Genomic DNA, 23,120 nt, shown 5'->3' with positions numbered 1-23,120 from the left:
TCCCCCACTTTCCACTTATTGTTTTGGAACTGTCAGAAAATGGGCTGGGATGAGGAAGAAGAGAGACTGAGGTCCCCCCCCCCCCCCCCCCCGCCCCCGCCTCCCAGTTTGGCTGCTGAATGAAAGCAGGCACTTTATTTAGAAGTGAGTAGGGAGGGAAATGCAGCTTAGGGTTGACACCCTTCTGGTGCTTACCCATAAATATGAAATGGTGTTAGAACACCCGACACCAGAGAGCTTTCTGATTGGCTGTTGGTGATGTCATCTTGTCATTAATACTGGGCTCAGAAAATAAACTGATCCGCCTGTTTTCTTTTTCTTTCTTTCCCTCTTTTTTTGAAAAGCTGAAATGTCTAAAATCCATTTTGTAATCTAAAATGAGGCACTTCAGTCAGAGCGTTTTGAAAGAATATTCCATTTCTCATGTGTTCAGAGTCGTTTTGGCCTTCACTTGAGAGCCGCCATAATCAACCACAAGTATTCAGCCTGACTTGTCTTATTGCTTCAAAGTAAGGCAGGCGCTTTTCAACACCTGGGCACCAACAGTTGCCATCTGCCCACATTAAGTGCTAATACAGTAGACGGGGATGCTTTCCTGTGTCAGCCTTTAAACGCTCAGAGTTCGGGTTGACACTTCTGGGGATAGGAGGGATGTGGAAGGGTAATGAAAAGTACTTTTTACAATTTTCTTAAGCCCTAATTTTATTTCTCTCTCTCTGATAACCCTGCAGTTAAATGTAAACTGGCCCGCTTTTCCACTCCATGCATGCTCATCTCATCATCTAATTACATGATGGTGTTTCAGCTGAGGGATCACACTTGTGGCATGTCCAGACCGTGTGTGTGCGCACGCGTGTGTGTGTAACACCCAAAAGCATTCTTGCTACGCAGGAGTGGAATTCTCAGAAAAGCCACTGCCCCAGCATCTCTTTGACCCCTGCATTGATTCGTGACCCTTGGAGGTCTGGGAAGGTTTGATAGTCCTTCATTCTCTCCTGGTTCTCTATGATAGAAGGGAGGTATGCTGTGTTTCGATTAGCTGTTGGGAAGTGTTTTGAGTTAATACAGCTCTATATGTTTTTTGAAAAATGAAATCTAGGACTGTCCTTTGGGAGGGGAAGCCATGATTCTTTATCATCATAAATTTTGGCTAGAATTATCTTATGGTTATGTAAATTAACTTGGCTTATGAAGAATCATTTAATAATGCCCTCTTTTGTCAATGTTTTCTTAGGGAGAATCTCCTAATATGAGCAAATGTCGTATAAATTCATTTCTTACTATGCAAGTGAACTTAGGGTTTACTTCATCACTGAAGAAGTGGTTCTCCAAGGTTATTTTGTGCACGCCGTGGCTGTGTTGTTTAGATTCACGAAATGAAGAGCAAGCAGGTGTAACTGATTTCTGCCATGCAGTTACAGCTCTCCTTACAGGGAGATGTCGATGTCGCACTGGTTCTCAAAATTTCCCTCATTTTAGCAAGGTTAGAAACCACAGACTTAGTGGCCTTTGGGATCAAAGGGAAAAGGGAAAAGAAAAAGACAATGAGTCCCATTCATTCTTATAAGTCATCGTCGTTGTTCAGTGGCTCAGTCGTGTCCAACTCTTTGCGACCTCATGGATTCCAGCACGCCAGGCTTCCCTGTCCATCACCATCTCCCTGAGCTTGCTCAAACTTATGTCCATTGAGTCAGTGATGCCATCCAACCATCTCATCATCAGTTCAGTTCAGTTCAGTTGCTCAGTTTCCGACTTTTTGCAACCCCATGAATCGCAGCACTCCAGGCCTCCCTGTCTATCACCAACTCCCGGAGTTTACTAAAACTCAGGTCCATCGAGTCGGTGATGCCATCCAGCCATCTCATGCTCTGTCGTCCCCTTCTCCTCCTGCCCCCAGTCCCTCCCAGCATCAGGCTCTTTTCCAGTGAGTCAACTCTTCACATAAGGTGGCCAAAGTATTGGAGTTTCAGCTTCAGCATCAGTCCTTCCAGTGAACACCCAGGACTGATCTCCTTTAGGATGGACTGGTTGGATCTCCTTGCAGAGATAGTCTATTTCCCAGGTTAGAGCTCTGTCCCTGACAGGCTTTAATTCCCTGTGAGCTGAAACAAGAAGTGATAGAAACATGCAAAAGCCTTTCAGGAACAGATTTTTGAAAGCAACAAATCACCCAAATCGGTGTCCCGCTCAGTCCTGTTGCAAGGGCCCAGCTCCCTCCACTCGCTTGCTGCTGGATCATGTGACAGCTGTTTGCAGACTAAAGGACAGAAACCATCATTCAGAGCAGGAAACTTAATCCTGGGCAGGTGCAGTTTGAGTAACGACTCTGGGCCCCGGAGGTCGGCGTGGTTATGAGACCTAAGCTTTTGCAGATGGTCTGAGTGGGAGGAGTGAGATGCAATGGTCCTTCTCCCACTGCAGCCCCCAGACCATCCTCTCCTCCAGGCGGTGCTACCATTTCTCCAGACACCACTGAACTTTTGAACTCGAGTACAGTGCAGCCTTAAGGATGTTTGTTTTATAGGCTTCAGATAAAGCAGTAGCGGATTTTTAAGGAAACAGTAGACAGATGCATTTTCCTTTTTCCTCCAGTGATGTTAGTGATCTAATTTGAAGTCAGTGTTCAAGCAGCTTTTCTGTATGTGCTTTGGGTTGTCTTCACCGCCCCCCCCCCCCCGCCGCCCCCCGCAAAAGACGCTTGTAGACAGGAACAAAAGCCGGATGTCATACTGGAGCTTCTGAACAAGTGATCTGCGTTAGGGACAGCTGGGGTTTACACACCAGACTTTCCTCTGCAGGCTGAAGAGATCCTGTCCTGGGTTATGACTCCTTATTTTCAGACAGCCGCTGTGTTCACTCTTAAGTGTCCCTGCCGATACCACTCAGCCATAAAGAATGACATCTTGCAATTTGCAGCAACGTGGATGGACTTGGAGGGAAATCTGCTTAGTGAAATAAATCAGAGACAAACACTGTACATTATCACTTAGATGTGGAATCTAAAGAAAATTAGTGAATAAAGCACGAAACAGACTCACAGTTATAGGGAACAAATAGTGGCTAGGAGAAGGGAGCAAGAGAGGGGTAGGGGATTGAGGTACAAACCACCACACGTAAAATAAATAAGCTACAAGGATATATTGTACAGCACAGGGAATAGAGCCAATGTATTATAAGTGTACATAGAGTGTAATCTATAAAAATTTTGAATCGCTATGTTGTACATCTGAAACTAATATTGTAAATCCACTATACCTCAACTTTAAAAAATGTCCCTCTGCCATTTTATTGGTATTTCATATCCATTACTAATGGCTGCTTTTCTGGTTCTATTGCTTGGAACTAATTGAGATTCCAGGTGCAGAAGCATGTCGCACTGAAGGGCTTGCGCACTTGGAAAACAAACGGTGGTTAAAGAGAATCAGCAATCATCCTTTTGAGGGGTTGGGGGGTGGATACCGAAAACCCAAACAATAGTCAGGGGCTGTAGAAAGTATCAGATGTATTAACTTGTAGGGATAAGAGTAACATTTTCTCAGTTGCAACCTAATTTATTGAAAACTGTGATTTGGAGGAGAGTATAGAGTACTTGCTAAACTAATCCTCTTCTCTGAATAGCTCCCTTATTTCTTGTGGCTTGGCGACTAAAACTTAGAAATCCACAATTATACTGTATAGATGAGTCCTGCTCTATATTTGGCATTTAATCTCCACTCCAGAACTCATATGGCCAGGAGCACCCACTTAAGAACTAAAAATATAAGTTACCGCCTGCTCGCTCCTGAATTAGAATTGTACATAATTGCTCTGTGCTTTAAAAATCTCGCTTTGAGGAAAGGGTTCAAGATCAAGTTTGTGGGCAATCCCGAATATGAAGCCAAGTGTCACTTAGCCCCTGGGACAAAGCTAAGTAAGTACTTGTTGAACAACAACAACAAAATAACCAGGAAGAAGTCACACCTCTCATTGCTTAATCTGAAAGTGAACTGGTCTGAGTCCAGAAGCTCTGGAATCGTCTTAGAAGTAAACATCCATCATGAAATGGACATAGAATATTCAGAAGCAGTAACTGGTGGGCTTAGCTGTAAGAACTGGTTTAAAAAAAAATAGAAATTATGGTAAGTCCAGTGGTTTTCAATCCTGTCTGCTCATCAGAGTCATCCTGTGAGCTCTTAACAAGCAAGCAAACTAAACACACCAATTCCCAGATCTGTCCTCTAGAATCTGTCATGTGTAGCCAAGGAACCACCTTGTCCATAGATCAGAAATGCTGGGGATGAGTACGGAATCTGTGGATAGGAGGTGATCAAGGGTGAGTGTAAAACAGTAATGGTGACACTCCCAGCACAGAGCAACAGAATCACACCGTCTTTTTGGTTTGTTTTAAAATTGCCTCAGCAGACATGTATGGAGCATAACACATTGCATCACAATACAATTGTGATAGAAGTACGCAAAGTAAGACTTACTGCTGCCGATGGGCACACAGACAGGTTTGTCTTGGACAGAATCGCATACTTCTTGCTCCTGTTAATGGACCTCTGTGCACCGTTACTATAGGAACCTAGAGGCGGAGACATAACTAACACCTGGATTTGAGGATGTCTTCACAGGGAGGTGATATTTAAACTGGCAGGCCGCTAAAGAGGAGGGGAATTTTTCCGAGTAGGAAGGCCCAAGGGGAGGTCAGGAAGGTGAAAGATCAAAGCGTGCATGAAGACCAGAAAGTAGGAAATGAACACGCTGTGTCTGGGGAGTGGAGGTGAAGACAAGGCGTGGCTGGAGATGTCAATACCTTTGCTAGACTAAAGCCTTAGGACTGGCCTCCAGGAGAGAGAAAGATGGGTGGGAGTTGCCTCCAGCAGGAAGTAAGCTTTCTGAGGGTGGGGAAGCTTTCCTTCCAGAGGCCATTCTCATTCTTGGCAGCATGCAGTAGGCACTAGTAACACCCTCTGGTTAAGTAAAAGGCATTTCGTGTATGCCTCATTAAGCAAAATAATCAGTTTCTCAGAGAATGCTCGTGTACTTTATTTTTCTCCTTTTAATAAAGGCAAAAATAAATTAGGGGGATAAAAAATAATTAAGGGCAATCTGCTAGCTCTCCATTTTTCTCCCCCTTGATAATTCTTTCATTCTTTCCATATCTCACTGTCGGATGACTTTTTCTCTCCACCCGGGCCTCTTGCTGTAACATGAAAGCGAGCATGTCTTGGTGACCCCTGCCTCCCCTATCTTTAATACTGAGAGATCCTCACAGGTGCCTTGAGATAGAAAATGGCCTGCATCTGTGGGCTAGAGGTGCTGTTTGCAAAAGCTGTCTTTGTGCTTATTTTTGCTGCAGGTTTGTTTGTATCCTAGCCGAATATTCATGAGATAAAGAATGCTATTTTCCCCCTCCTTTAAGGATGCCAAATCCAGGTGAGGAGTAATGATCTTGATGAATCTGAGCACTTGTCAATTTGAAAATGTTCAGGGAAAACAAATGAAAGAGGCTGGAATTGTTTATATGCTATCATTCACAAATTCAAAGCTGCAAACATTTCTGCCTTCCTATACTTCTGAAGTTACGGATTGGAATGGAATAATAGACAACCTTCCAACATGAAACATTATCACGCTTGAGGGTTTTTTTTTATTGGGATTTTTGATATTTCATTGTTCTCTAGTTTGCCTTGGTCTTTGATCACTTATTCCTCTGACAAAAGTTTGGTCATGTTGCTGCTTTCCTTTTTCCCCTAAGCGTATATTGTGTGATGGGAATTATTTCTCTCCTTTTTTCCTTTCTCTTACTAATTTTGTTGGTTGCAAAAAAAAAAAAAAAAGTACTGGTCTAGACCTTAGATAAATATACCAGCCTGTTGTAAATCTGCTTTTGTTTTTCCTTCAAATGTTTTCAGTTTTCTTTTTGTGTTTATTCGTAGTGAAGAATGCTAATTGTCAGTGAAAATGTAATAAAACCTGTTAATCTAAAATATTGGACTGAAGTTGATCTTTGCTTGGTAAACCTTTATCAGTGCTTTGAATTAACAGTCAAATGATACTGTGGTAGATAAAGTGGTGGTGGGTATTTAAAAATCCTAGAGTGTGAACTGTTTTCAAGTGTCCTCAAGTACTTGAAGTCTTCATTTCCATAGTAGTGCTTGATATGATAATTACATACGACTCTTCCCGTGTTCATTAAAATATGAGCTGGAGGCTCTGCAGACAATTTGTTAGCTTCCCATAGGTTTGAGAGTAATAAAATTGCTTTGCTTTAAAGCATCTGTAATTCAAGACTTTCACTAATTCAAATAAGCTTTCCCTCCACTTTTTTTCCCAAGTAGGTAATGAGAGGAATTACTTTTAAAAATACCTCTGAGAAAACGAGGGTGGTCTTACCATGCTGGGGAGGAGAAGGTATGGATTATCTTGGAAGGTAACTGTGATTGTTTTTATTGCCTTGGTTCTCAAAGGCTTGCAGTTTTAAAGGCGTGGTTGATAATGGTCTCTCACTCCCTTCCTGCAGTCAGTCCCTAGCCCTGTGTTTCCAAAAAGGATATATATTTTTCTAAAACCAAAATAAAAGTTTCCATTACATCAATAAGACAGATACTTTAAAAATGGGGGAGGGGGTTAAAAATGTATCCGCACCATGGAAAGGTAGAAGCCACCCACGTGTCCGTCAACAAAATGTATTCTGTGCGTACAGTAGTAGAATGTTAGCCTTCAAGAGGAAATATTTCCTAACATTCCTTGTTATGACCTCTTAGATACACCCATCATTTAAAAGTGGACATTTAATTTCCAAATGTAGGAGGTTTTTTAAAAGAGTATCTTTGATATTAATTTCTCATTTAAATACCTTTCTTCTCTGCGATCACCTGTATTTTTTTCCGTCATCTAACTTTATGAAGGCTTTCAACGGCTATGTCAAAGATCTCTCTTGGTAAATGTCACATTGCACTTGAAAATATGTGGGTTATTTTTAAATATCTTTTGATACTGATATGTAACATAATTCCAGTTTATAATCTGGTTTATAGTGTCTGGGAACTTGAATAGAATTTGTATCTTGCTATTGTATGAAAATTGCATAAATCTTAATTATGTTGAATTTGTTTATGGTGCTTTTCAGGTGTACTATATCGTTCTACTTTGCTGTATATTCATTCTATTAATTTTTGAGAATTTGATATTGAAACCCCAACTAAAATTCTTAGTTTATCTACTTAAAAAATAATTGTAATTATGTAGTGTAAATTGTATGTAACTTTGCTCTGTATTTTCCAAGTCTCCTGCAAATGTGTTAATACACTTCCATAATTAAAAAAGAGAAAAAAGGAAAAGAAAAGGAAGGACAGTCTGACACATGCTACCACATGGATGAAGCTTGAGACCATTAGGCTTGTTGCAATAAACCAGGCAATAAACAAATACTGTATGATTCCACTTAAGTGAAGTACCTGGAGTAGTCAAACTCATAGAGATACAGTATGGTGGCTGCTGGGGGCTGGGGTGGAGGAATCCGGAGTGAGTGGGTACAGAGTTTGTTTTGTAAATGAAGAGTTGTGTGATTGATGGTGATGATGGTAGCACAGCAGTGTAAAGGTACGTGATGCTACCGAACTCCACGTACACTTAAATGCCACGGTAAATTTTGTTAACTTTTTTTACCGCAATTAAAATTAAAAAAAAAATAAGGAAAGGAAAAAAAAGAAACCCTAGTGTTAGCTTTCAAAATTTACAAGTTAACATAAAACAAATCTGTCACTTTAACTGATTTTAATGTTTATACCAGCAATATAAATTTACAAATATATTTCTTACACATTCATCTAAAGAGCCCAGAGATGCCCAGTATGTTTGTGGCAAATAATTGCATTTACTCTGAAAAACAAGTCCAATTAGGATTTTTATTCTCATTTGTGGTATTTGTGTCTCCTGTTTACTTTTAAAATTTGGATTCCATCATAAGAAAAATAAAATTATTTTCTTTGTTTAAAATTTGGAATTCCCAGAACACATGAAGATCGATAAATGTCCCAAAACAAAATGGGATGAGCTAAATATTTCTTAGTATATATGAATATGAAGCTCCTGGGGATTTAACGTCCACAATTTGATGGAGTGGGCCTGGGTTAAGACCTGAGATATTCTACATTTCACCTGCAGAGGTACTTCGAATATTTCTGCTTTCCCCAGGGCTAATTTAGGATCCCTCCAAAGGCCAGCTAGTCACTTTTCACTCCTCATTCGGCTTTCTAGCTTCCACAACAGTGAGGCTGTTGTCACCTGATCACCTTGTCCTTGTGGATTTCTGCATTCTGAACTTCTCTTTTTTCAGTAGGTTTTCAAGTGAGAGGAAGTGAGGTAGTGCTTCTATTTAACAGGACGTTGCCAATCCCCTTTTTGTTTTTTATGGTTACGTGCTCATTGCTGGTGGGTCATCAGTATATATGAGCATTTCCCTTTGTACCTAAAGTTCATTTGAATAAAAATGTATTAAGCATGGAGTATGTGCTGGGTCTTATGCTTGTCTTCGAAGTTGACAGACTGGCTCCTGCCTTAAGGAAACAGGTCACATATGCCTTAGCTGGAAGATGGAGGGAAAGCAGCTTAGGTGACTTCCTTGACCAGGCATGTTCTTAAGCTCTGTCTTATATTGTAGGTGACAAAAATTCTTCAGAACCAACTGTATCACTGTGCCACTCTGTCAACCTCAGATTTATCCCCGGGTTACCCAACTGTGTTTGGTTTTCCATCCCTATTGATACAATGATTAAAGAGCGAAGAATCACTCTGTCTTCATTTTCAAGCAATAGTACATGCTAGTTTCTGTGAAAGGTTTTTCTAAATTGCATCCATGCTGCTTCATTTCAGACAATTACTTTTTTAATGGGGCAGGGGTTGGTGTGGATAAACATGGCCTTATAGCATTGTATGGAAAGCATAATTCTGGTATGGCCCTGAAGATCCCCTCTAACTTCCCACTGCATGTGCACCCTGAATAATCCCAGAAGTTGTGACTGTGATAGACTTTAAAAGTGATTTATGACATATTTGACCTTAACATAGGGTGATGACCCAGGTGAGCCTGACTTAGTCACGTTAGCTCATCATGAGCCGGGTTTTGTCTGGCTGATTGAAGAGAGCATAGGAAGGATTCAGCCAGCGCACCTTGCTGGCTTGAATTTGGAGGGGGCCATGTGGCAAGAAATGCAGACATTCTCGAAGATGCCTGCCAGCAAGGACATGGGACCTCAGTCCTATAACTGCAAGGAACTGAATTCTTTCGGTGACAAGAATAAACTTGGAAGGGATTTTTTTTTTTTTTCCCTTTAGCGCCTCTAGATGGAAACTCAGCCCAACCAACTGAGATTCCAGCCCTTTGATATGCTAAGCAGAGAACCCAGCCATGATGCGTGCTGGACTTCTGACCTAAAGACCTCTGAGCTAATAAATGCTGCATGTTTCAGCCACTGGGTTTGTGGTGGTTTATTACACAGGAATAGGAAACTAATACACATTGCACATTAGCAGGCAAATGCAATCAAAAGAGGGTAGAAGTCGCAGCAGTGAACACAAGCTAATGCTGCTTAGCCGGCTGGACAATTAAGTCCAGTTACCTTATACGTGATGGGAATAAAAACTGACAGGTGGAGAGCATCAAACAGTGAGAAGAATATAGGTTTGAGAGAGGAGACCTGAGCAAGTCGTGGTTCTCTTACTTCCTAGCTGAGGTTTGGCACTCACTTCTCACTTCTCACTTAACGAAAAAACCTAGAGGTTGACCAGAGTGCATCTCAGCACAATGTTAGCACAGGTTTATTTACTGAACAGTGAACTCCTTTCCTTAAATCCAGCTTAGCCCTGCCCCACTAGGTGTAGAACGAAGGGTGTCTGTTGCATTATTTTCTGGGTAGGTTTTTTTAAAAAGCAGCTGAAAATGTTCTGGGTTGTGTGTGTGTTTTTTTTTCCTTCCCCCCTGGGTTGTTTTTTTTAAGAGCCAGTTAAAAAAGATGTTCTCATGTCAAAACAACAATCTCTGTACCAAAAAGCTGCATCAAAATATATCATTTGGAAAAAGTAATGTCTAAAGTCTGCTCTATCTCTAACAAAACTAATGCCCATGAGGAGTTTTCATGTCCTTAAAATCCAGAGATTCCATTTTTGTATGTTTTAAAATAAATAGAAATTTATCTTTAAAATCTATTTTTGAAACCTAGGGTGATGCTAGCTAGAAGTATTTCTGTCTGGAACACCTGCTCATCAGAATTCATTCTTAGTATGTTTCTGCAGTCTTTTGAGGGAGGGGAGCATATAGTTATTTCTTATGCATTACTATGCATGTACTGGGTCCCTTGAACTTAGTCAAGGGTAGATCCATGGTTGTGTTTTGAATGCTGGAGTTATAAAGGAAGTGGTCACTTGGAGCTTAGTTGCTAGTCTTTCTCCTACAAGATGATTCTTTTTTGAGCTTAAGGATCTTGTTCACATTGTAAATGAAAAATCTTGAGAAAATTAAGGATATTTGAGTTATATAGTATTTGGGGAATTGTTCAGTTGCTCAAGTTGTGTTCAACTCTTTGGGACCCCATGGATTGCAGCACGCCAGGCTTCCTTGTCCTTCACTATCTCCCAGAGTTTGTTCAAACTCATGCCCATTGAGTCGATGATGCCATCTACCCATCTCATCCTTTGTTATCCCCTTCTCCTCCTGCCCTCAGTCTTTCCCAGCATCAAGGTCTTTTCCAGTCAGTCAGCTCTTAGCATCAGGTGGCCAAAGTATTGGAGCTTCAGCTTCAGCATCAGTCCTTCCAGTGAATGTTTAGGGTTGATTTCCTTTAGGATGGACTGGTTTGATTTGGGGAATGTGACGTTTCAAAGGGAAAATGCAAATTCTTTTCCCTTTGGAGCTGCTTTCTCTGCTCTCAGCTAACTGCTGATTTTTGAAAATAGGACTGTCAGAGAGGCGAACAACCCCAATAGCTCAACCACCAAAAAGATGTTAGAAAGGATCTCCCAGTCAGTCATGAGAAAGCGGGAAAAGGACCACATGTCCAACCACTGCCTGGATGCAGCGTGGAAACAAAGTATGGAAAACAAAGTTGCCTCCATTTGGCTGTATTTAAAAACAAGAACTTCTGAGTTGCTCTCCAGCAAATGTTAAAACACACAAGACGACGACCAGAGGTGAACATGTCTGAACGGCATCGTTCATGGCTCACTCCATCAGATGTTACTGGAGCCTTTCATCCACCCAAGGACCATCCCCTCTGTCTCCTCTGCACAGATTTCCCCCCATCCCCCCCCTCCACTTCAGAGCAGATCTGTGATGTGAGATGTTTCTCCCTCCATCATTTTTAAACTTGTCCTAGCCTTCCCAGTCCTCATTGGACACTTGACTTGTGAAAACAACTTTTGTGAGCTATTGTCCGCTCTGTTGTTTTTAAACAATCTCAGAGGATGGGGAGAGGGACTCATAGCTCCCATACAGGCAAATGCCCAAGAGCTCAAAATCAGTGGTTCTCTGGGAATAGTTGTCTAGTCTTCCTTTCTTGACTATTCTTCACCTTTAGTAGAAGAGACATATTTTCTGACAGTGGTTCCGGGTCTAAAACCTCGGGCTTGTCTTGGTAAGCCACAGTTTTGAGAATGCTCTTCTGTGAATACACACCATGACATGCATTAACCAAAACTGCTGTTCCTAGTGAAACCCTCTGTGCTGTAAGGGTTACAGCAGAATCCTCCTTTGGGGTTGTAGTTCAGTAAGCACTTTGCAAACAGGTAAGCCTAACGCACACTGCAGTGAAATGTCAGTTGCTCAGTCGCGTCCGACTCTTTGTGACCCCATGACCTATACAGTCTGTGGAATACTCCAGGTAAGAATACTGGAGTGGGTTGCCATTCCCTTCTCCAGGGGAATCTTCCCAACCCAGGGGTTGAACCCAGGTCTCCTGCATTGCAGGCACATTCTTTACAGTTTGAGCCACCACAGAAGCACATTCAGCTTCAATTATTTCAACAATTCTATTGAGCACTTATAACCTAACTTCCATTTCCTCCTTCATGTGTATGATTTATAAAATTGAGGGGAGCAGAGTTTAGTAAGAGTGGTCTGGTGTTAGAGTGCTTATGTATTTACCTCTGTGCAGAATTTCTGGTGATCCAGCCAGTTTTAACTTACACGTGGCCTAACTTTCTGCATTACCAAATTCACAGGTTTTAAAACCATAGCTCTGTTCTTTCGAGCAGCAATATTGAACCACTATGCCATCTTCAGAGGTTTGGGTCCTGTGAAATGTCATATGATGGGAGGATGCCTATGATCTCCCTGATACAATGGGGTCCTTCCTTCCTGAGCCATTTTTGTTTAGTGGAACTGGAATTTCACCTGCGGTCTTAGGTTTGAATACCTATTTCTTCAACTCTTGGTACATTCTCTTTGGGGCGGGCGGGGGGAACTCCAGTTTCCTTCTGTGGGAAATGGTTATAATGGCTGCCTCACAGTGTCTTGTGATTAATTGAATTATAAAGCTAATTGCCAAGCACCTGGAAATGGCAACCCACTCCAGTATTCTTGCCTGGAGAACCTCATGGACAGAGTCTGGCAGGCTACAGTCCATGGGGTTGTAAAGAGCTGGACATGACTTAGTGACTGAACAACAAGCAAGCTGACACAAAGCCACGTCCTGAATGGGCAAACATGTAAGACTGGATCTTTGTCCAGGTTTGCTTTTTAAATATAAAACATCATATTAACCACACTAGCTGAGTCTCTTGTGTCTACAACAAAAATGATGCCAGACTATTTTTATATAATGGTTTTAAGTGTACAGTTCATAGCATGGAGTCTCCCAGAACATACGTTTAAGTGGTACTTGCATTTCTTTATCTTCCTGATAACATTTCCAAGAATTATTTGGGGCCAGGCAGAGAGAACAGACTTGAGGAGGGGCTCAGCAAAGGCCCAAGGAGCCTGCAGGTCTTGGCCTGAAGACATGCGCCCCATATGTTTCTTGTTGGGCGTCTCAGTAAGGGGGTAAGTGGTGTCCTTGATGCCTTTCTTAGCTATTGCCTGAGGTGTGAAGCCACACATAGTACAGTTAACAAGTAGATCACCACGGTCCTTTTTCTTTTCAATAAAAGGAAAGTTACATCTGAAATGTGGGGTGTGTGTGTGTGTGGTCTTGCCTGGTCTTCATCCTGGTGACGGTGCCAGGGTCCCCCTCGTGACCTTGCAGGAGGCTCCCTTTGAGACCTTTGGGGGAGTCTGAGACGCTCACCTGCTCTCTCCAGTGTCCTGTCTCGCTTTGTTTCAGGTCTCTCTTTTTTTGCTGTTGGCCAAGTCGTTTCATTTTTCCCCTGTCCTGAGAGGTGTCACCTCACTAGGTCCGGGGTTCCCGAGGTCTCCTTTTTCCCGTGGTTCTGTGTTTAAACAGCTCCCATCCTCAGGGTTCCTGGGCAGATGAGAAATCTCTTCTTTTTCAAGATGAGAAATCTCATCAACTGTAGGGATTAATGTTTGCTAGAGTAGAAGTCAGGAAACTGACTTCTAGCCTTTTTTTCTCCCCCCTGCTATTTTCTGGCTGGAAGGCTTTTGCCAAGTTCAATAAGTTAAACTTTGATTTCTTCATCTTTAAAATAGACAAAATAGCTAATCTTCTCTGTGGGGCCACTGGGAAAATCAGATGAGATAAAGTACATGAAGAACTTCCAAGTCGTAAAATGAGTTAACCTGTCTGAGGCAATATGCTAAGTGCCGTGGGAGAGGTACTCTACCTAGAAGAGAATCTCCCCCCCGCCCCCCAAAAAGATTTTAAAGTGAGATGGCCCGGGGTTGAATCCCAAATGTGCACTTAGCTGTGTGACCTTCATTAAATAATTTAGCCTCTTAGACATTTACTTTCATTAGTTAAAAGAGATAATGTGATGTGTTGTTGTGTATCAAAAACTACCACATGGAGTGCAAATGTTCGCTGTTTCATGGTTATCCTCCAGAATTGTCTAGTGGTTCAAAAAGTTTTGGCTGTATCTAAAAATAGCACATTGTGGAATCCTGGGAAACCAGAGTATTTCTGGTGAACAAGGCTGAAATTAAAATAAAGGGGCCTATTTTGGAATTTAGAAGTTAACAGAAGGACACCAGCCAAGCTCTCTTAGCTTTCACGTAGACAATAGTTCTCAGCTAATTAAGCACATTCTTTTATTTGTTTTTAGGATCTTGAGATAAAAGAAAAGTTTCCTATTTCATCCTTTCTCATATTCTGCAAACCTAGTTGGATACCTGCTATTAAACCCTTTGGTGTCTCAATGTTCACATCTTTAAAAGAGAGATCAAAAATACTTGTCTTCCTAGGTGGGACTGCTGTAAAGGCAACGTGGGATAATTCAAGGATACATTTTGGAAACTTAAAAGCTAACAAATATATGATTGCCTTCATTTGAATATTTTGAACCAAATATTAAGCTTTTGTCTAAAAGTACCTTGGACAAGCTAAAAGACTTAAAAAAAAACAAACCCAGCAAATGAAAATGAATTGGGATTGCTCATTTTAAAACAGCTCGTTTTAAAGGTCTGTTTCATCATGGTGCCTTTAAATTTCATAATTCACTATAACATGAAATGTAGTTGAAGTTGTTTTTCAGGTGCCCAGTTGTGTCTGACTTTACCCCATAGACTCAGCATGCCAGGCTTCCCTGTCTTTCACTGTCTCCTGGAGTTTGTTCAGATTCATGTCCATTGAATTGATGATGCCACTGAACCACCTCATCCTTTCTCACCCCCTTCCCCTCCTGCCCTTAATCTTTCCTAGCATCAGGGTCTTTTCCAATGAGTCGGCTCTTTGAATCAGGTGGCCGAAGTATTGGAGCTTCAGCATCAGTCCTTCCAATGAATATTCAGGGTTGATTTCCTTTATTGAAGTAATCCCTTGAAATAATAAAGACAAACGTTTTAATACTGAAGCTTCATTCATAGAATAACAGGGAAGCTTATTTTGTACCAACCAGAAACAAAAAAATCAACAAGAGTGCAATTTCAGGGAGTAGTCAAATACCTATCAAATGTCTGACCAGTCAAATGGGCAGATACCAAAGGGTAGAAACCTTTGTAAATGCACAAGACATATTTCTAGGAATTCATATTATTGTTTCTCTTATTAAGTGTGGGGATAATTTGTTGATTCTATACAATTGTGGGTTTTTGTGTGTGTGTGTGTGTGTGTAATAATTAGACTTCTCTGCTGCCTTAGAATAGATGCTTTAGGTTCCAACAAAAACAGAATTCGAAGACCTCAATTCACAGCCTGAGAACCACAACCTTTAGAGACCAGACACGTCCCCAAAGAGCTTACCAAGAAAAAGAAAAACCGGCTCTTCTGCCACCAGTTAGCACCCCCTCAAGTTATCCCCAATAGTTTCTAGTCTGCATAGAACATTGGGGAATGAGGGAGGAGAGGAAAGGTTCATTCGCTTTATACCAAAAGTGAGAGGGCAAGTTCCAGGAGATTCTCCCATGGAGACTAGGGGTGCCTACAAAAATATAAGTCCTTTGGATTTTCTGGTTGAGTGTCTGAGCAGGCAGACTGGTCTGCCTGACCCTGTGCTTATCTGGGTTGGAAAGGGGAGGAACCGAGAGGCAAGGAGGGAGTGGGGCTGCCCCTGGAGCAACTTATGTTATTTCCTGTTACACTTGCAGGGGATACAAGAATTCTTCTCGGTGAACACTGAGACTGGTAGTTGACCTTGAGCCTTCTTGGTAGATTGTCTGTCTGTAGAGCCTGGATTCTGGTCATGGGGGCCACGAGGTGGGTGAGAAAGCTTGAGCTCAGGTCAGATCTACATCAGAGATGCTGTGTGGTGAGGAGGGCCTGTAGGGCCCTTGGGAGAATTCCCACAGCACCCTGCATTAGCTTGGGAAGTGATCATGGCCAGTCATACAGGAAGATGTCTGCCATTCCCTTCCTACCATTTCCTTGCAGGAACAGCCCAGAGAGGGGGGACGGGATTGAGGGAAAGTGGATTCCAGACCTCCCTGTTTCACAGGCCAGGTCACAGCTTTGCCTGGGATCAGAGTGGGGGCTGACGTGAAACCACAGATGAACTTGAGAACAAAAATACAACTTGGCCTTGAGTTTGAATAACCAAAAGTTACCCCAAATGGTGAGATCTGCCTGAGACACTATAAAAAATGGGAAAGAGGTTTAAAAAATAACCATTGGTAGCTCTTATGTGAGTAAAGCCATTTCCTGTTAATTGCCCAGTGAGATGGTAACACTCAATAAATCCAGTTTTGCAAACTCTCCCTCTTTATGTTGTTATGATATCAAATACTCACTGGAATACTCAAATCCATCCTAGGAGTGTTGGAGTGAAGTGATTAGCTTCCAGGAGTTTCATTGTTAAGCTTGTAGCCCTGCTTCATACTGTGAATGTGTGTAGTGTATGTGATGACTCTTAGTCAAGATGTTTACTTAGGTGAATTATTTGTGATCATTCAGTGGTCTCTTTGTGATTAGAAATGTCTTCATTTCAAGAATTTGGAGTTGTGTTGTCAATAGTGTGTAGGGGCAGATCCTTGAGACATACGACAGATAGATACTAGACAAAATAATAGAGAAATATACAGAATTATTGCATTGGAGGTGCCTCCATGCTCCTTATTTGCTTAAGAAGACTGTAAGCATTATATGATAGCATGTCAACATAGCTCATAAAGGAAGAAGCGGATACAACAAGCCCTTCCTGATGTTCCCCAGAAAGTCAGTGAGTGAACTAAGTGGATCCAGGATTTCATGTATCAGCACCATAGATCTTATCATTTATATAATCCTTCCCCCACCCCCCACCCCTCCGCCCCCCTGTTACTGTCAAGATTTTAAAGAGGGATTATGGGTTGAGTTAGAGAGCAGGCAGTTGAGGCATACTGCACAAAGTTGTTAAATCTCAGAGGCTTGAGATTTCTTGGCTCCTTTTAAGTTTTGGAAGCAGAGCACTCCTAGAGAATCTATTAGGAATTGGCTTCATGGAGAAAATGTAGCTCTTGGACAGTTCGCTTTTGAAGCTGAGAGAGAGGATAATAGGTTGCTGAACGTGAAGGGGGGATTTGCTTCTGGTTTAGGAAACAGAGGGCGTGAAGGGGTGATGGTCCCGGGTGGACTCGGGCTGTAATAGTGCTTCAGGAGGGCCGAGTGCAGCTCCAGATCAACTTCAATTTTCCATTGAGGTCATTTTCTGAGTTGCGACAAAGCCTGGGGACCCTCTTACGGGGTGTCTGTCTCTTTGTGCCCTGATTGCCAGGGCTGTGCTCTCATCTTGGCCAACTGCCCATTTCCTTCGGGTCTGAAGGGAATTAATTCCAATCAGATTGTGCAGATTTAAGGCTTGGGAAGAAGAAAAAAAAAATAATCTGCAGGTCTTGTGTCTAGGGTAGAGGTTCCTAACCTCCAGGATCTAATCCCTGATGAGGTGAAGTGCCGCTGATGTAATAATAATAGAAATAAAGTGCACAGTAAGAGTGATGTGCTTGAATCATCCCTTAATCACTGCCCCCGCCGCCCCACGCGCCAGTCCGTGGAAAAATTGTTTTCTACCAAAGTGGTCCTTGGTGCCATAAAGTTTGGGGATCGCTGATCTAGTGGATACGTGGGAATGAGTTACACATAGATGCGAATGACTCAGGTGTGAGGGGAGAGAGGAAGGAAAGAGCCCCCCACCTGCATTCTCCTGAGTGGGAAGTTTCTTCTAGGCTTTGGCAGAATGAGACATGTGCGAGAGTGAAGGGAGGACCGGGGAGTTCTCCTGCGGAGGGTGTTCCTGGACTGTCTTCACCGGGCAGATGAAAGGATTCCGTGGAAGAGTTCCACCTCAGCGGCCCCACCCCAGGCTCTGTGCTGAGTGCTTGTTACTGCTTCACAGGCATTGAGTCACCTGTTAAGTGTCATCCCTAATGTGGAGATGGAGTTATTCCTTGCCCCCAAGCTACTGGGAACCTAGTCAGGAAAGACGCGTAATACAGACACAGGTCCCTGTACCACAAACGCAGGGGGCTGCTGTCCCTCAGTTTTAAGTGGCTTGCGGGGCAGAATGAAGTGATCAGGCTGGAAGTCCTCTGCCGGAGGTCTAGCTCAGCTGAGGCGGGATTTGAGATTTGAGGTGGCCGCCGGGCATCTGTAGGGATGCTGTGGGGTCGTGCTTGTGGCATCACCCTTCCAAGAGGACTTGATCCTGAGGCAGAGGAGGAGAGAGCTAGCGTGACATTTTTGAAAGAGATTTTGTTGGGATCATAAGAGTGCTTCAGCCGGTGCCTTGCTCATTACCATTGTCTTCAATCTTCTCCCAAGCCCGTGAATGTGCTGGCCAAAATGTGCCGGAGGCTCCTTGAGCTAGGCGCAGGAGGACGCCAGATGCGGGAGGACGTGTATTTCCAAATCAGTTTCCATGTGGGTTAGAATTCTGAGCTAGAAGAGCACATCTGCTGTTTGTTTTACAGATGAGGAAATTGAGTCCCAGAGAGGGCGCGATCTGCCCAGTCCCTTGAGAGCAGCCGGCAGAGTCGGCACAAAAATCTAGGGCTTCGGATTCAGCCCACTGCCTTTCCTGCACGCCACACTGCTTCCCTCATTATCTCGAGATTTGCCGGAGTCACAGGACTACATGCTGGTGCCGATGCGAATTTTACGGCCGCCGCTGAATTAACGCATCACCTCCGATCCCCAGCCCGTTTCTGCTGCACGTGGTAAATGGCGACTCCTGCGGTCTGAGAACTGGGCACCTCGAGGGAGGACGGCATCAGCATCCCAGGATGGTTCTTGCTGCCGCAGCCTCGGGATGCTCTCCTCTGCCCCTGCTTGTCTGGGGCCATTTCCTCTCGGAGGCGGGAACTGCGGGGGTGGAGCCAGCGGCGCACGTGAAAAGGCGCGCAGCCCTGAGCTGAACCGGATTGGAGCCCTTGGGAGTGGCGTTAATTCTGACTCCGTATAGTTTTGAAAATCTAGGCCCTAGTTTTCAGCTGGACTTAGTTCCATTTTAAGAATACTTGTTTGATATCTTCTGAGACCATGGGTGAGGAGGATTGCCCCCTGGTGATGAAGATTCCCTTGTGGATTTCCCGGGTTAGAACTTCTCTAGGAGTATGGCTTTGCCTTGCCGGCTTAATGGTATCGCTTACCTTGTTGGCAGCTTTTGTGCGGTCGATTTTATTGATAAGGTTTGTGCGTGCTGAGTCGTGTCCGAGTCTTGGGGACCCCATGGACTGTAGCCCACCAGGCTCCTCTGGCCATGGAATTCTCCAGGAACTCCGTTGAAGGCTGAGAAACTGGCTGGCAGAGGATGAGATGGTTAGATGGCACCATTGACTCAATGGACATGAGTTTGAGCAAACTCTGGGAGATACGAAAGGACAAGGGAGCCTGGCGTGCTGCAGTCCATGGGGTCCCAAAGAGTCGGACACAACTGAGCGACTGAGCAGCAGCAATCAAATAGGCCCCAGGCTCTGCTGGGTTTGGAGTTCTTTATTTGTGATGGATCACCCTTGTGTGGTATTCTTACTCTAATTTGAGATGCAGAATATATCGAGATAATTAACTGGATTTAGGGGTGCAAATGGCAGCTCTGGAAAGTTACTGATTTTTGCCTCCCTCACTGGAATTATGTGAACCTCAATCACAGCTCATACTAATGTTTTTAAAAAAATAATTTTATTTATTTTTGGCTGTGCTGGGTCTTCGCTTCTGTGCAGGCTTTTCTGCAGTTGCAGTGGTGGGGCTACTCCCTAGTTGCAGTGCACAGGCTTCTCATCGTGGTGGCTTTTTCTTGTTGTGGAGCACAGGCTCTGGGATGTGCAGGCCTCAGTGGTTGTGGGTTCAGTAGTTGCAGCTCGGTAGCTGTGGCACACGCGCTTAGTTGCTCCGCGGCATGTGGAATCTTCCCAGCTCTGGGATCGAACCTGTGTTTCCTGCACTGGCAGGGTGGCCGGCAGAGTGGTATATATTTATACCACTGCGCCAGCAGGGAGGGCTTCCCTTGTGGCTCAGCTGGTAAAGAATCTGCCTGCAGTGAAGGAGACTGGGGTTCGATCCCTGGGTTGGGAAGATCCCCTGGAGAAGGGAAAGGCTCCCACTCCAGTGTTCTGGCCTGGAGAATTCCAAAGGGGCCACGAAGAGTCGGACACAACTGAGCGACTTTAACTTTTCACTTTTCAGCAGGGAAGCCCAGTCCATGCTAATTTCATGCCCTGACACCCATACTAGGGAAGAGATGTTCTATCTCCTAACTTTTCAAAGGGCCAACTGAGTTTGCTTTCCTGGTTGTTTTTCTAAGTGTGCGTGATTTCTTCTCAAAGCCCTTTTCACCAGAACAACCCACCCAGTGTGGCTGCCCTGGGGCATGTTAGCTTCAGACATTGGTGCTGTGGCTTTTCCCGTCCAGCCTCTAGGGCTGCTCATTTCCTCCCCTGCGCCCTGGGTCCCAGGTACAGCTTGCTCATTTAGCTTTACTGCCTGTTAGAGGCAGGGGCAGGTGGGAATTACCACACTTTTTTTTTTTTTGCCTCTGTTTTTTTCTTCTTCCCCTGAAGAGGAGGGTGGGCAGTCAGAGAGCTGTCCCAACAGGAGGGAGGGGTGGAGGCTAAGCAGGGTTGTGGGGGTCTGGGAGGTGGTTGGTTGCCCATTAATGTAGCCGGATGTTAAGAAACAACTAGGAGAAGATAAATAAAAGCAGACTTCTCTGGGTCCCTACAAAACCCCTTTCCTGCTTACGGCTGCCTCAGGCTGTAGGTCTGCTTTCCTGCCTGGGTTCTATAAATTACTAGCAGTTATCACCTCAGGTATAGATGGAATGAAAAACAAGTTTCTGTAGTAGGTCTGTCTGGAAACCTAATGACTGTTTGATGTTGTTTCTATGAGAAAGCTGTATTCTGAGTTCCCAATAAATTACCAACATTCCTGAGGAATATGAACCACGTGCACGTTAGTAAACGTATCTTTTGTTTCTGAGTCTCTTTAGGTGTGTACCTCATTTTAGAATCGAGAGTTGTGATGGTTCTGAAGGTTGAGGAGGGCCGAGAGCATATTCTTCCCCAGCATTAAAGCTTTTTTGCTACTTCCTCGTATTGCTTAGGTCTGTCATGTTTTCCTTTCGGTGACTATCTTTCAGAGGATCATGTTTTGGTCTTGGGATAATTCTGCTTTCAGAATACAGCATATAGCTGGGGACTTGCGTGAAACTACCCAGAGCTGTCTCAATTTAGAATATTTTTTCCCCTTGGCTGACTTCACTAAATTCTGTAAACGCAAGGGGAGCTAACTCCATGGCTGCAGATCTGGTATCGATTATCATTAATTCTTCCCTTTATGACTTTGCCACTTAAATACACATCTAGAAACAAACCAAATAAACATAAAATAGCATAACTAAAATTTTGACTTGGGTGGTCCAGTAAGTTTCAACATGTGCTTAGCTTTGAAAGGTGGTTATAAAAACACTAGAGTTTAACCAAACTGTTAAATGATGGCAATAGGTTTTTTTTAAAATTTTATTTTATTTTACAAGGTATTAATTCAGATATCTTTAAAAATAAACCTTGGGTTATTTACAGTTTATTGAAATACAAAATAACCAAAATGGTAAATTTTTGCATGTCTAGGTGCTTTGTTTCTGTATATTTCCATTTGGCCTATAAAACTCGATTGACTGGTTTCCAACTATGTGACTTTGAGTAAGTCACTTAACTGCTTGAGCTTTAGTCTCATTTGTGACAGGAAATATGTGCTAGTTGGTTCCCAGGCGCTCTCACTTCTGAAATGTTAGGACTCTGCAGTTCTGTGAATTTAAAAGTTGACATGAAAAAGAATCTTATGAAGCAGAAGATATACTATTGACTCCCCATAGAAGGGAAGAGATGGCAAGTTGTGGGCTAATCAATAAAGGTCTAAAAATAGCATATAATCCTGATCCTTCTTTAAAAAGTCAGTCTTAATTATTGTCCTGTTTATTGAACTATGCATATGGTTGAGAAAATAGATGGGACATCTGGAAAAAGTATTAAAACACATTTATAGGCAAGGACTGTGCCTCAGCACCTTAAATATGTTGTGTAACAACAATGCATGCTGATGTTGTCATTAAATGAAACGCCAACCACGTGAGTCAGCCCCATTTAGAATCATTTTGGATTTGGCCAAATGGTGTTTTGGTGGTTTCTGGATTGTGGGTTAGAAATCAGAGCTCCCAGAGTGAGTCTCTTGCTTCTACACACATATAACACCCCAGGACGGAGAGAAGTCCTTTTCCTTTTAGTTTTCCACATCTTTTTGTGGTTGTCTTTGCTATCCCTCCTGTGATCCATTTCTGGCATGACAGTAAGAGTTTCTTTGGGGGTAATTAGTAGTCCTAAGTTATTTCCATTAAGGATTCTTGGGGATTAGATGTAAAAGCATTGTAGAAAGACTGGTTATATAGAGAAGAAACATATCAACTATTGTTTTTTTTTTAAAAGGTATTCTCAAGATCAGACATGGGTTGTTATTGAAATCTGGTTCCTGCAAGCAGAGCAAGCCTGGGGCAAGCCATTTTGATATGTCATGGAGGCAGCCTTTGGGCAAACGCTAATGACACATGAAGGAAGAGTGACCACAGTGTTTCATTTAGGTTCCTTTGATCACTCTTAACTGGTTTTTAATATTACACCAACATTATATCAGCAACCAAAGCATTTCTTGGTCCTATCACTCTGGAAATCGTTTCCCCACTTTTCTGAACCTAGAATGAAAGATGGATGTTTGGTCGGTATCTCATGTAAGCCACTCTTTCTTTCTTTGTTTTTTTTTTTTTTAAGCCACTCTTTCTTAAACACTACAGTGGTAAAGACTTGCAAGTGTTGCCTTTCATTTGTTTTGAAGTGATGAGAGAGGTCAGAGATGGTATCTTGTTAGTGTCCCAGGGCCCCAGACAAGGCTTGGAGTAGAGTGGGGACTTCCTGTAATTTGGCTTCTTGTCAGATTGGGTTTTTGAGGATGAAGCAGGAATCTTCCTTGAAATCTTCATAAATCAGATAAAATCTAATTGGTTAGGAAAGGCAGAGAATGAAATGAACCTTATCTCTTTTTGTCCTTCTGTTACATCTTCAGAAATGAGGGTTT

General features: G+C 43.0%; 1 protein-coding gene across 22 annotated transcripts in view; it reads left to right on the top strand.

The window, feature by feature from the left end:
- LOC122697542 overlaps positions 1-23,120 on the top strand; it is a 650,597-nt gene that overhangs the window by 146,666 nt on the left and 480,811 nt on the right. For 2 of the 22 annotated variants that reach the window (XR_006342094.1, XR_006342087.1), the window contains exon 5: positions 18,473-18,718. The exons of 18 other annotated variants lie outside the window; for them this stretch is intronic. The gene's annotated coding sequence lies outside the window, so the exon portion shown is untranslated. Of the gene's footprint in view, positions 1-5,341; positions 5,361-18,472; positions 18,719-23,120 lie in introns of those variants that run through there. 2 more of the 22 variants (XR_006342102.1, XR_006342100.1) reach the window with 2 other exon arrangements.

This window comes from Cervus elaphus, chromosome 7 (assembly GCF_910594005.1).
Source record: "Cervus elaphus chromosome 7, mCerEla1.1, whole genome shotgun sequence".
NCBI classification, from domain to species: Eukaryota; Metazoa; Chordata; class Mammalia; order Artiodactyla; family Cervidae; genus Cervus; species Cervus elaphus.
This window is presented reverse-complemented; position numbering and strand designations above follow the sequence as displayed.